The sequence below is a fragment of the Chelon labrosus genome (assembly GCF_963514085.1).
Source record: "Chelon labrosus genome assembly, chromosome: 23".
NCBI lineage: Eukaryota > Metazoa > Chordata > Actinopteri > Mugiliformes > Mugilidae > Chelon > Chelon labrosus.
This window is the reverse complement of record NC_140356.1, coordinates 12,454,071-12,466,966: the sequence shown is the minus strand read 5'-3', so window position 1 is coordinate 12,466,966 and position 12,896 is coordinate 12,454,071. Positions and strand designations below refer to the sequence as shown.

The 12,896-nt window shown below is 42.5% G+C and overlaps 1 protein-coding gene across 1 annotated transcript in view; it reads right to left on the bottom strand.

Moving 5' to 3' along the window:
* cacna1c (calcium channel, voltage-dependent, L type, alpha 1C subunit) overlaps positions 1-12,896 on the bottom strand; it is a gene marked incomplete at both ends in the record, with an annotated part of 172,676 nt that overhangs the window by 97,633 nt on the left and 62,147 nt on the right. The gene's annotated exons all lie outside the window — the stretch shown is intronic.

Genomic DNA, 12,896 nt, shown 5'->3' with positions numbered 1-12,896 from the left:
ACTGTAAACATTTACTACAGGAAAACTCAGAGACTAGACATGGCTGCAGCCCCCCACAACATCCGTTCGGTAAGCATCGCCGGTTGCTTGCACGCTGCAGTATTTTCTTTCATTTTTGTTTTTTATTGAGCAAATCTATGCCTGTGTTAACGTCCTGCTTTGAGGTAAAAGTCTGGGTGGGCACTTTAAAGCCTTTTTTAGATGAAGTGAAATATATTATTCACAGCAGCCAATGACAGAGCGCTTTTTCTTTTTCTTTCTTTGTGTGTGTGTGTTTATGTGTGTTTGGACCCGCCGCTGTGCAAACTCAGTGCCGGCACAAGGATTGACAGCTCTGGCAGAAAGGTAATAGGCGGCCACCTCTACATGCCCCTGTATGTTTGTGTCTGCTCCAGAGAAATAGTGTGTGTGTGTGTATGTGTGTGTGGAAAAGCTATTCAACAGGTGTGCGCTGCAGTCAGCAGTACCAGAGATTAAATAGAGCTACAAAATGGTCACAAAAGCAAACAAACACGCACATTTGACTTACTAACTGCAGAGTCACGCTCTTTAGCTTGTGTACACCTGGGGTTTTTAACTTAAAAATAGCCGAACAACCGTTTCTACCTGTTTGGAGAAGGAGCAGGAGGAGAAGAACTCATCTTTTCACAAATTTTCATGCAAAAGCGACAAAACTGCAACCTTTTTATGTGCTGTATGAAAATGACACCACCACCATTACATAATTTGTTCAGCACAGAGCACCGGCAAGTTTAATTTCTAAATGTAAAACCAAAGCTTTGTCCCATAAAATGTTAATTACCCCCTTAAGCGAGGCTCAGACCACAGGAGCTTTAAAATCCTGTCTGATTTTGAATTCAGGTGGCATCCCACATTCAAGGAGAAACTTCACAGATATTCTTTCATCGAAAGTCTGCACACACATTTAGATTATTATTGTTCCAGCTCAGAAAGCACTGAATGCACCACGTCACGGGCTCTCAAGGGGAAGCAGATGCAAACAGATGATCCACACTCTGGTCTGGTAGGTGGTGGTAATGCACCTGCAAGCTGGTCTGCCCACTGCCAATTAAGCCAAAAGAAGATGGAGAAGAAGCAGACCGACTAACTGTCAGTTTAAATAACTGTCTGCAGCAGTACGCTAGCTAACGTTACCCTTGAGGACAAAAATGTTTACTGTTGCTTGACAAAACCATCAGCTGCTCTCTCCGTCCTTGCATTCTTATTTCTCTCACAGGCCGATGTGAAAGTACAAGCCCTAAATACTGAACAAGTGTGATATAAATTGCGCTGGCCCAAGATGTTTAAGAGCAGATGGGAGTGGTGAATTCTGGGATGCATCAGGCCTAAAAATGGGGCCTTAAATCCTGCAGTCTGAGCCCAGCTTTAGCCAGTAACGGTGGGATGGGACAATCTGCTAGAGCTAAACTGAGCGGCTACTAGCTACAGAGAGAAACTTTTCCATAACCTTATTGCTGAAGACTGTTTGTAAATGTTAAAATGCATAAAATAAAAACAGGTTAAGAGAACAGACACAAGTTTATGGGCACTATATAATGTTATATGACGGTTAAAGGTAGGTTAATGTTCAACACATCCTTTTTATCGAACGGACTGCTTGTTCTGTCCTCCACCTCGTCCTCCTTCTTATTCCCCTACTCCAAATTTCTCCGACTCCTTACCACAACTCTACGTACGTCCTTTAGCATCCCACTTCTCTCCATCTTTCCTCTCTCTCTCTCTCTCTCGCTCCCCCTCCGTTTAATACTCTCTGTCACTCTTTCTATCCATTATTCATGGCACAGTCACAGTCGGCATTAAAGGACCTTGCGATATCGCTACGGCAACAACGCAGCAGAAGCAGCCGCATTGGATCATGGGAAACTGGGTCACCTCCCAGGAGCGGGAGGGGGTACGGGGAGGAGGGGGGGGGGGTGGCTGAGGGGTGCAGCAGAGGGAGGGAGGTCGCTGTCACACGCACACACACACACACACACACACACACATGCATAGACACACCTGATATTTGTCCTATAAAGCAGGAGGACAGGAAAGGAAAGTGTGATGAGGGAGAAAGAGGAGACGAGAGAATAGCGGAGATCACATGTGTGATCAATGAGCCAAACACCCGGATCATACAGCTCTGTCTGCTTAGATGTTAGTCATGCAGTATTAACTTAGTTCCGCTAAACAACATTAAACTTGAGTAAACTAGACAACGAAGGCATTTCCCGCTGCTATAAAAGCTTTTTTTCATCACTTGTACTTCATCAATTTGGACCTATATTTAGTTACATGTTCTCGGGCATGCTCCCGCAAAATATAGCTCAAGCTCTAGATGCTGTATGACGTTGTTATGACAGTCAGTGTCAGCTTGATTTAGTTTTCTAGGGTAGTCTTATTTTAGTCAGTGGTAATGTAAATAAAGAAAAAAACAGAGAAGAAGGACAACATCCACATCTGTGATGCAGCAAAGCTGAATGTTAAAGTTTTTAACGTGTTAATCAGGCATGATGGCCCAACTTTTGCACGAGTATCGACACTAAACATATCAAGCATAACAATATGACCTCTTTCCTAATATTGTGTAGGTCTCCCTTGTGCCATCGAAACAGTTGAGACTCATCAGAGAATGGACATGGGCCTTCTGAGGGTGTCCTGTGGTGTCTGGTAACAGGATGTTGTTTGTGGGGGGCCTTTGGGTCCTATGGGTGGAGGGGAGGGGCCTCTGTGGACCATCCCACAGACATTTGATTAGTTTGGGAGCTAGTGAATTTGGAGGCCAGGTCAACACCTTGTGCTGTTCTTCATGTTTTTTTGAGTTGTTCCTAAAGCGTTTTTGTGTGTGTGTGCCTGCATCCTGCTGGGGATGGCTGCTGCCATCAAGGAGTGTCATACCTATGGGGTGGGGGTGTCTGGTCTGGTCTAGGTGGGTGCTACATGTCTTAATAACATCGACACGAATGCCAGATCCAAAAGTTTCCCAGCAGAACATTGCATAACAACATGGTCAATGTGTTTTACTTCTCCTGTCAGTGGTCATAATGTTATGGCTGATAAGTATATACTGGAAGGGGGAATTTAAGGTATAGACTCAACTTATTTCCCACCAAGAACAAAGATCCAGAGCAGATGAAGAGTTGTCATAAGAATAAAACAAACACTAGAGCTCCTGACTGCATACAGGCTGGGTCTAAATCATTAAAGTAAAAAAATATAAGGAGTTTCTTTTTGATGTTGAGCTGCAGCCCATTTTGCCCAATCCACATCTTGGCCATCTGAAAGTCCTTTAAGTGGTTGATTTTATCTGCATGCCTTTGTGGTCAGAATGGGCTTAACAAGGGAGATCAACAAGAGATAAACAGCCTTTACCTAGATTTACCTCATCACTGTATATAATCAAAAAAGCATGTGTCCCTGCGTTAATACTTCCAGTGCACATCACTCACACACACTGAAACAGTCTGTCACATGGTGCCACCAAGGAGGAAAATGGAAACATCTGTTTCTATGGGAACCCTTTGATGATGCAGGCGAAAACACACAAACCGCACTAACAAGTGTCAAGATACGCACACATGCCAGTTTTTTCTGCATCACACCGACACACCTTATCAACAGTTTCAACCCAGGTGTGTGCATCTATGTAAAACCATCCCCCGTGTGTGTGTCTATGAGAGGAACAGAGAGAAAGAGAGAGAGAGGGGGAAAAAAAAGAGAGGCACGTCTGCCAGATCCAGGACCAGATGGCTAAATGTCAGTGAATACCACACCAACATGACTGCTCCCTAACAGAATCAGTAGCAAGACAGAATCACCCATTAATTCAGTGAGCAATGAGCTGAGGCTTCTGCACTGAACGGGGCTTTTGAGGTTTCGCCTAATATCTCCAGGCATCCAAAACTTTATCACTGTACATCAATGATTTGTTTTATTTTTTTTTAAAATGCTCATAATTTAAATCTGCATCCTTCTGCTTGTGTTTTAATTCACTGATTGGCGAGGGGTTATAGCTGGAAGTAGCTGGTGTGGCGTTTGCATTACTCCTCCGGTGAGGTCACACCTGGCTTTTACGGCTGGTCAAATATTAGTCTGGAATGAAAAACACACGTACGCACGCATGCACAATGCAGGCTACACATTAGGCGTTGTTTGCTACCTTAAATTGCCCAGAAGTTCTTCTGTTTGCTTCCATTACCTTTGTTGCCATGGCTCTACTGTTTGCCATACACGCAATCTGCCGCGAACGTGTTTGCGTAGTACTGGGATGCCAACGATGGGACGATTCCAACATATGAAGCGCTAGATTTTCTAAGATAAAGTTACTAGGCAGAGCAATAATAATGTTGTGACCGAGAGCTGTCGGCACACTAGAAATTATTATTTTTATTGCAGTCCGTGTCATTTATGGAGAGATACAGTATTAGGGGAGTATAATGTGGCCTAGGTGACGGTCGCACATGAAAGAAACAGACCTGAACAGGAAACAAATAGTGGAGAGATAGAATCACTTGCCCACAAGCTGCTTAGAGACTCCAGACTAAAAAAAATATATATATATCCATGTAATAAATCATGTTTTTATTTCAAAAACACCCGACATGTTCCCTGTACACTTGTTGTGTGCCCCATTGCTGCAAGGGGCTTTGAAAAAAAGTACAGATGCATCTGTCAGATCTCAGGTTTACAAAATGTGAAATGAAGAGCAAAGGCTTTCGCTGGCTGCCAGTCTTGTCGGCAACGTCGCTCGTGATACTGTCCTTCACCGTGAGAGAGCACTCTCTCTGGATGACCACTGCTCAAATAGTTGAGATGCGTCGAAAATTGCATTAATTACTTAACACTAACCTCTCGTGGTTGCCTGTTTGACTTTATTTTATTATGAATGGAGAAGTTTAGCACTTTTTTTTATCATGTAGTCCGCATGTGCCAATATGTTGACCCTCCTGAGGTTTTAAACTTAGCCCTGCTTATACCTACTGGGTAGAGAGCGCAGTCTGGAACAAAGCCATTAAAGTGGATTGTATTTGTCAAAAGAGAAAACTACAACAAGAGCGCTTTTGACAGAAAAGAGAACTTAAAGACCGACAACGCTCCCTGTGGTAAAGAGGTTTCTGTGAGTTTCCGTGATGGACAGAGACATTACTCTCTCATCTCCCTGTGTGCTCCGTGTGAGCTGTAATGTGGGTCGATGTGAGGCAGAGGTGGACACTTTTAGCTCAGTAAAAATATCCTGCTCTATCTCTTCCTCTTTCCTCTCTCTCACGCTGCCTCTCTGTCTCTCTCTCTCTCTTTTGCCTTCGCCACCCGCACATCTGGAGCTCCATGCAAAACGATCAGAAATGCACCTCTGCATTACTCGCCTCTTTTTCAGACAGTTATGTAATGTCCATAATTCTTGCCTTGGCGTGAGCGTTAGGAAAACTTTATTTTAGTTTCATAAGGCTCATTTGACCTGATTTGCCAAATTGCCCTGAATACGAATGAGGCAACACAAATCCACATGCGTATATAGTACATCCACTGAGCCTATATATTTCCTCCCACACGAGAAAATACACACACATACAAAAATATACAAAACTAGCTTCTTTACAGAAGTCTGATATGCAGGCCTGCCATAAACAGGGGGCGTATGATGGGACATTTTCCAGGGATCTGCACAGGAATCATGGGACACATGCCTGAGAGTTTGTGCTCACAAAAAAAAACATAAAACCCAACTAAAAATACAGTTTTTCAGTTTAAAATAAGAAAACACACATGCATGTAAAGACTTGAGACACGAGAAAATGTAACATTCAAGGACAATCAGGAAAAGGCAGCGTGTGTAAAGAAAGAAAAGGTCGGGAGGTTTGTGCAGCAGTCTCCCCATCTTTATCATCGAAATGGGACTATTAAAAAAGCAAGGGAGGGGGAGAGAGGCTAGAGGAAATAGTGTTGTAATGAATGTGGTGCCATAGCTGCCATCATTTAGAGTCTTTATCTTTCACTTTTACTAGAGGTGGAGGAGAACAGTGAAGGGAAAGACTGGAAAAGAAGAATGGGAGGGACACACCGAGGCGGCAAGTTGTGTTCGAGCGTTGGAAAATTGTTGCTTTATTACGTGTTTTCAGTCCAAAACCAAACTGGAACCAATGCTTTAGTCAAATAGTTTTTGTTTAACAGTCAAGCCAAATAAGTTCTAAGCTTAAGCTACACTTTCAGTTATAAGTGTATTTCAATGGGGTCACACAATCAGTTATTTACTGATTAGTCGAATCAACGCTAAAATTTCATTCAGACATTTTCTCGTAATGACACATTTTAGTATCAAACTACCTACCAATGAAGAAACCATTTCCAACTTGCCAACTTGAGCTTTCACCTGACAAGACAACGGCGTTGGACAAAATTCTGCTATTAGCACAAATCGATTTAACTTGCGCTGATTGTAATTGGGAAGAGCAGCTACATTATTTATCCGCTTACATCCCCTTAGGGAGTAAGGTTAATGGAAATCTACGTCGTTTGGTTTTATAGATCTGGATGCACATAAACAAACAGCTTGCAATTTGCAAATTCACCAGAAAGCAGCGTTGCCATACTAGCCATTAGCATCTGCTCCAGGGAGTCTTTGTCTGAAACTCCCAGGCACCGAACATCATCCAAAACTGCACAAACAGGTTGTTGATTTGCCGTTGCCTTTGACTACATTGCATCATGTTTTAAAGGGACGAAGGGAAATCTGCAAATCTGTTGTTGAGATTTAATGGACAGTGGCTTTATGTTTCCTGTAACGCAACAACCACAATCCATTATCCCTTCCATTTGGCAGTATGGGAATTAGATCATCCATCAGAATACTGAGAAGTGTGTTTTATTTGTTTGCAGCAGTAGATAAAAGCATAAATTCAATTAAACCCTGCGGATGGAGATGATTCACATTTTATTTTTGTGACTTTTGTTTGCAGCCTTTTGAACAAAATGTACGCCAACAGATAGAAATAAAAGAATAAAGGATAGAGAGAGATGTTTCTGTTGCAGCGGTGAAAATGTTCTGGTAAGAAGACAACATGCCATGTACGTTAGATTGTCAGAAGATGTCCGTGTTACACTAAAACCCGGCGACGATTGGGAATAAAAAAAAAATGGCAAAATGGCTGCAAAATATGGTCATCAGAGCGGAAACCAACTCAGTCCTTTGAAGCAGTGACTCTGGAACTGGAAAGCACCCATGTCTCACACACAAATGGTAACTGGAGTATTCTTTGTTTCTCGTGGGAGCCAAGATGAGGAACAGCGTTTATCATTTCCAAATAACGACTCCCCAGGCTATGGCACGGTTTGAACTGGATGTACTCGCAGAAAACTTGAAAGAGATTTTATTTTGTGCAGAGGTTGTGCACAACCTGAGAAAAATTCAGAAGTGAATCATATTACTTGGAGTCTGTTTATATAAATATACAAACAAATGCATCAAGTTCCACTGTCGATGTTCCACAAACACCACCAGACACACACACACACACATGCTTATCCGGATGCATGGTGAGTGACTGCATTCCACCGAAACTATTTAGAGGTGCACACAGTCACACAGCACCTTCACGACCAGGAAACATAGACCAAACTTGTTTAGATAAGTGAACGTACAGATACATGCTGATCGTTCTTCTCCCGTCTATAAATAGCAACCTAGCAACCGGCAGAGTAGCACCCAAAGGAACAGAATGTTAACTTGATCCTCTGCAGAAGAAACGATGGAGGGTGTTGTGGGGGGGGGGAGGGTGAAGCAGGAGGACATGTGGAGGCTCCAGAAACACATCAGACAATATTCGGAGAAATGGAAAGGAATCTTAATAAGGAGGCAAACTCTGTTTAATGAAACGGGCCAGATCTGCGCCAGAAATAACCACCAGAAATGCACGTCAACCAAACAACTTCGTCTGTTTGAAAATCTAAAAGCTACATTAACATGGATGACATTTATTCCACTCCATTGAAATATGCACAAAGTAATTCTGCCCACTTTTGAACATCAAATCTGCCAGGAAAAAGCAGAAGAATTTATTTTCCGGGAGTGTATTGACAACAATTAATTCGTTCAATAGAAAAAGATGACCGAGCCGGACCCACATTTTCAACGCCGCTGCCCACATAAGTTCCGGGCTACATTTGTCCTTTCAAGCACTCTTTTGAACATCTCTCTGTTTTGCAGCCGCTGTTTTGCTCGTGCGCTTACATGGTTATTAGGAATAAATATTGCCAACAACCAACCCTCTCAATTCGATTAACCATTCCTTAATATGTGGCCTGGATCGGGGGCAGTCTTTTCCATTTAAGGATGAAGCAGTTTTGTTCTGATTTGGGCTATTATTATGATTTAATGTCCAACTTTTGGCGTGTCAGTATTACAATAAACATTGCAGATGTCAGCAACCTACACGTCAAAGTCTCATGCATTGTATCCCCAGTTATTATCCACCTTGACCTTCTCATTAATACGGTTTGTGGCAGTATATACTCAAATTCACACGGCCAAAAGCGGCTGCCTCTTGGGAAAACACAGACACTGGTTATTTTGAGCATCTGAACAAATGACCAATGCTGCTGTGTGTATAAAAGGAGAGAGATAACACACAGTGCGTGGGTGTGTGTGTGTGTGTGTGTGTGAGTGTGTGGAGATGGGGTCCATTACCCTCAAAGAGGTGATTCATTTATATAAAGGTGCTCGTTTCACACGCCTTCTGCAGAGCCAGCAGCTAATTCATCTAACACTGAACACCCTGTCACTTACCGCTGATACACACACACATCAAATGAGTGACTCCGAACAACTATGAACTCTGGGAAACGCACATTTATGAATGATGCTCCGACTTGCCTGATGCTACACAAATAGATGGCCCCGAATGCACACACAATATCCCGCTGACATTATCTCTGTGGATGGAGCCTTTTAATTGGTTCGGTGGTGAAAGGTGTAAGTGCTCGTGCCTCTCTTCTCCATCAGCCAGCGTCTAATCGGCCGTATTGATTAGCTAATTGCTCGGTTATGGCAACATTATTCTGTCAATCAGAAAGGATCCATATTGATGCGATTAAACGGAGTAATGGAGGGAGAACCACGCGGAGGAAGGGGTCGGGGAAAAACAGGAAGCACCGGGAAAAGTGCAGCACACATTTCCTCCCCGAGAGAAGAGACTACTTTTTCGCACTTTGGTTCCCAGCCTTCTTTCCTCTGTAACCAAGGACAGATGAGGAGCATCACTACGGTTACCATATCCATGACAACCTCTCCCGGTGCTATTATTGGGCATGTCGTCAAGGAGACAGAGCAGCGCATTATGGGATGCTGACAGAAATAGAAATCTTGTACTGGAAGCAATACAACAGATCTCTGGGATTACATAAGAAAGCGAATCCAGCGAAGGGGTGTTGATTCGAAAAGTCGATCACATGTATGGATGGGGGGGAAATGTAAAGAGCATCACCGGGGCACTGAACGGCAGTCGTGATGCAACAGTTTTGAGCTTCATGACAAATGAAACTCTGTTATAGGTATATAGTTGCATAAGAAAATAAGTGGGAAGACATAAAAAACTGCATGGGTTTGAAAAAGAAAACAAATGGCATTGATACTCAACACAGGAGGTAGGAAAACACAACGATGGGAAATTAAAACAACAGGTTGAGGGTGAACTCTGATGCGGGGCATATTTAAAAGCCTCCTGTGTCTTTAACTCACATTATGTCTAATTAGAGGGTTGCCTCACAGTTTGAAGCACTGGAAGACAAAGGTGACGCCGTAAGAAATGATTTATCTTAGAGAAAGGGAAGTTACGGATACGACAATAAGGTCGGTGGTTCATTTCTAACACATGCGCACGAAGAGCAATTTGGTCTGTTAGAGAATACTTAAGCAAAACAGTTAGTGTAGGGAGCCCCGCATACACCCACCCTCTAAATGACTAAGATGTGAATATAATGAGAAGCATAATAGACACTCTGGCAAATTAACAAATGAGAAGTAATATGAATTCTGGCAGTCCTGGGTTTAATTACTGTCATGCAAACACAATGAGGGAACTCCATAATTGGTAAAAATGGATGCATACTGCAAACAATGTAATGTTTTTTTTTTTTTAAATGTGGTGTTTCATTTTAACTCATGTATGGTGCATAACAAGACACTTAATGCTGCATTAGTTCTGACGTATTCATGCTTATAGAAAGCAGATTGTAAACAGAAAGCCGTTTTAAATATGAACAATGAGATGGGAAACAGGAGGGAAATGTGTTTCCAGCTGAAATGAATTTTGGGTTTGGACCTAATCCACTTCAGGACTACTCCAGCGAAGGTATAATAATCTCACTGAAAGCTATACCGTCTGACTGAAACCAGCTCAGACTCAGTCACCCTGTTGTGCGGTCGTGCCCCTAACTTGTTGATCCCACACACATAGACAGAAAAACGTACAGGATGCACAAACACAGAGATACATGGTTCAGACGTATACTTAAGACTACGATCCATCTGCACACTGCTTCCTGTCTGTCAGAAGGTTATAAAACTAATTGACCACAGCTGTGGTGGTGGTGAGTAGGTTCTGTGCGTTGGTGCGCATGTGTGTGTGTTGCATCTGTTCATTAGCTTGGGATGCATGTGTGTGTGTGTCGGGGGGGGGTCACTCGCAGGGTCCAAAATAACCCAGCAAGAATATACGACACGGAAATAGGTATCTTTAAGAGGCCTAACATTTGACGTAAGAGTTTGTGTGTGTGTGTGTGTCTCTGTGTGTGTGTGTGCGCTGTATACAGTTTCCAGACCCGTGTTGCCAGACACCGAATGACTGAACTGAAACGTAATGGTAATGTAAAGCTGAGGTAATGTTACGAGGAAAGTCATGTAAGAAATGTGTTTATGCCTCCTACAGGATTCAGAGGGAGATAAGGAAAAGGCAGAGAGAGAGAGAGAGAGAGAGTGGGTGATGGACACAGATTGAGAAGCTGAAAACAGCTGTCCTCCCTCACTCATATTTACTCCTTTACTGACTCATATACCTGCTCTGACACTATATCATTAAGTGTGAAATCAGAGGGTAGATACACAGCAAAACAGATCAAAACAAATGTTGTTTCTCCACTCAAAGGTGTCCTGTAAGCCCAACACAACTTCATAAATAGACAAGGTTGGCAATTCCCCTGCCTGTTCTGCCATCACTGCAGCTTTTGAATGTTTTCTTGTGCAGGAACTCTAATACCAATAAGTTCTCTAAATGAGCGATAGTTCATACAAGTGTGTGTTACAGTGTGAACTGTCCCACAAAGCACAAGACGAGCTCTCAAGAATTAGTACATGTGGCAAAACCCTTCTTCGAAAGAGTCTGAGTGACAGATGCTTTATGGATTAGTGTCTTCCTCTCAATAATACCACTAATGCACTGCCATACATCTGTAGGCCGACACACACGAACTGTATGTAACGCACATATATCCAGATACAGCGGGGTCAAAAAGACCACATTGCCAAAAATTCATATAAACCTGGAAATTTGCAGAAAAAAAATGCCATTGTAGCTTTGATGATCTTAACTTCTTCAAACAAAGGCTCAGGTTTCCTTGAGATGTATCGTTGCATTGAAGCAGCATTCAGATGACACTCAGATGGATTTAATCTACCCATCGGAGTCTTGTTCAGTCAATGTGGAGCAGTTGTTATGGCTGTGGCTGCGCTTCAGGTTTCCTGCAGAACGCTGCTGACTGTGAAGGATTGTGACAGAGCAAACAGGGGCTTTCTCATTGTCAGGTCACGGCTAGATGGAAAGTCTCCTAAGGGGCAGTCAATGGTACTTAAAATATTTTGTGGAAACTGGTGCAAAAAGAGCAAAAGTGAATACCAGAATACCAATTCATCAAACTTTTCAACAACACATAGAAGCCAAGTACAGAATCAAATAGAAGAGAGAATGATACTGCAGCGCATAAAACCCGGAGTGAAACATGGTGGGAATATTCACGACTATGGGTGTTTTGTCTACCCTGAGATTGATCCATTAAACTCTGACCAAAAAGAAGAACTGATCCAATCAGCAGACACGAGCTTGACCCAACGGTATTTGAAGCGAGATACAGAAAGAAGATCCTGAACACACCTCAAAGCTTTGCAAGAACTAACCGCGAAGACCAAGGAGCGCTTACTATCGTATTTATGGAAGATCATAAAGACAACTTAGTTTTACCTAGAAATATAATAACATTAAATAAACTTTAGATCAATGCCACTATGTCAACCACACAATCAGCCAATTAAAACAAGGCTGGTCAGTCCACCAAACGGTGCACACGTTTCCAAACCTTCATTTCGTCCCTAGACCAAAACTAATGAATGATGAAAGGAATAATAGTCTGCCTCTGATCAAATTAACTCACAAGGCTACAACTCAAGGGCCCTCTTTTAGAATAATTGAAACTTCCAAGTAGAACGTAATAACGTAATAACAACTCCGGTGTATGAGAAATCAATGACAAGAGCAAATGATGCTCCAACCAGGTACCATTCAATGAAAGGCCTCCCCTTACTTTCACTCTAATCAGTTTCCTTCTTTTGTTCTTGCTCCCTTCTGCTCCCATGTTCATTTCCATCACAGTCTTTGCATCTGTCAAAGCCTCATACATCTACTGTATACCACAGCAAATAACACAGAACGAAACCAGCTGGAAATCTGCAAGGAGACGCTCGCAAATGCTGCGACAAACAGAGAAATGCTTTCGGAGATGTGTCATAAATCACTTTCCTCCATTAACGTGTGATCAAGATAATTCTGTTCATCTGCAAAGGAAATTAAGATGTCACAACAAAAACTGTAAAAACCAAATAGCCAAGTAGTCGTTAAAACCAAGAGAGCACATTC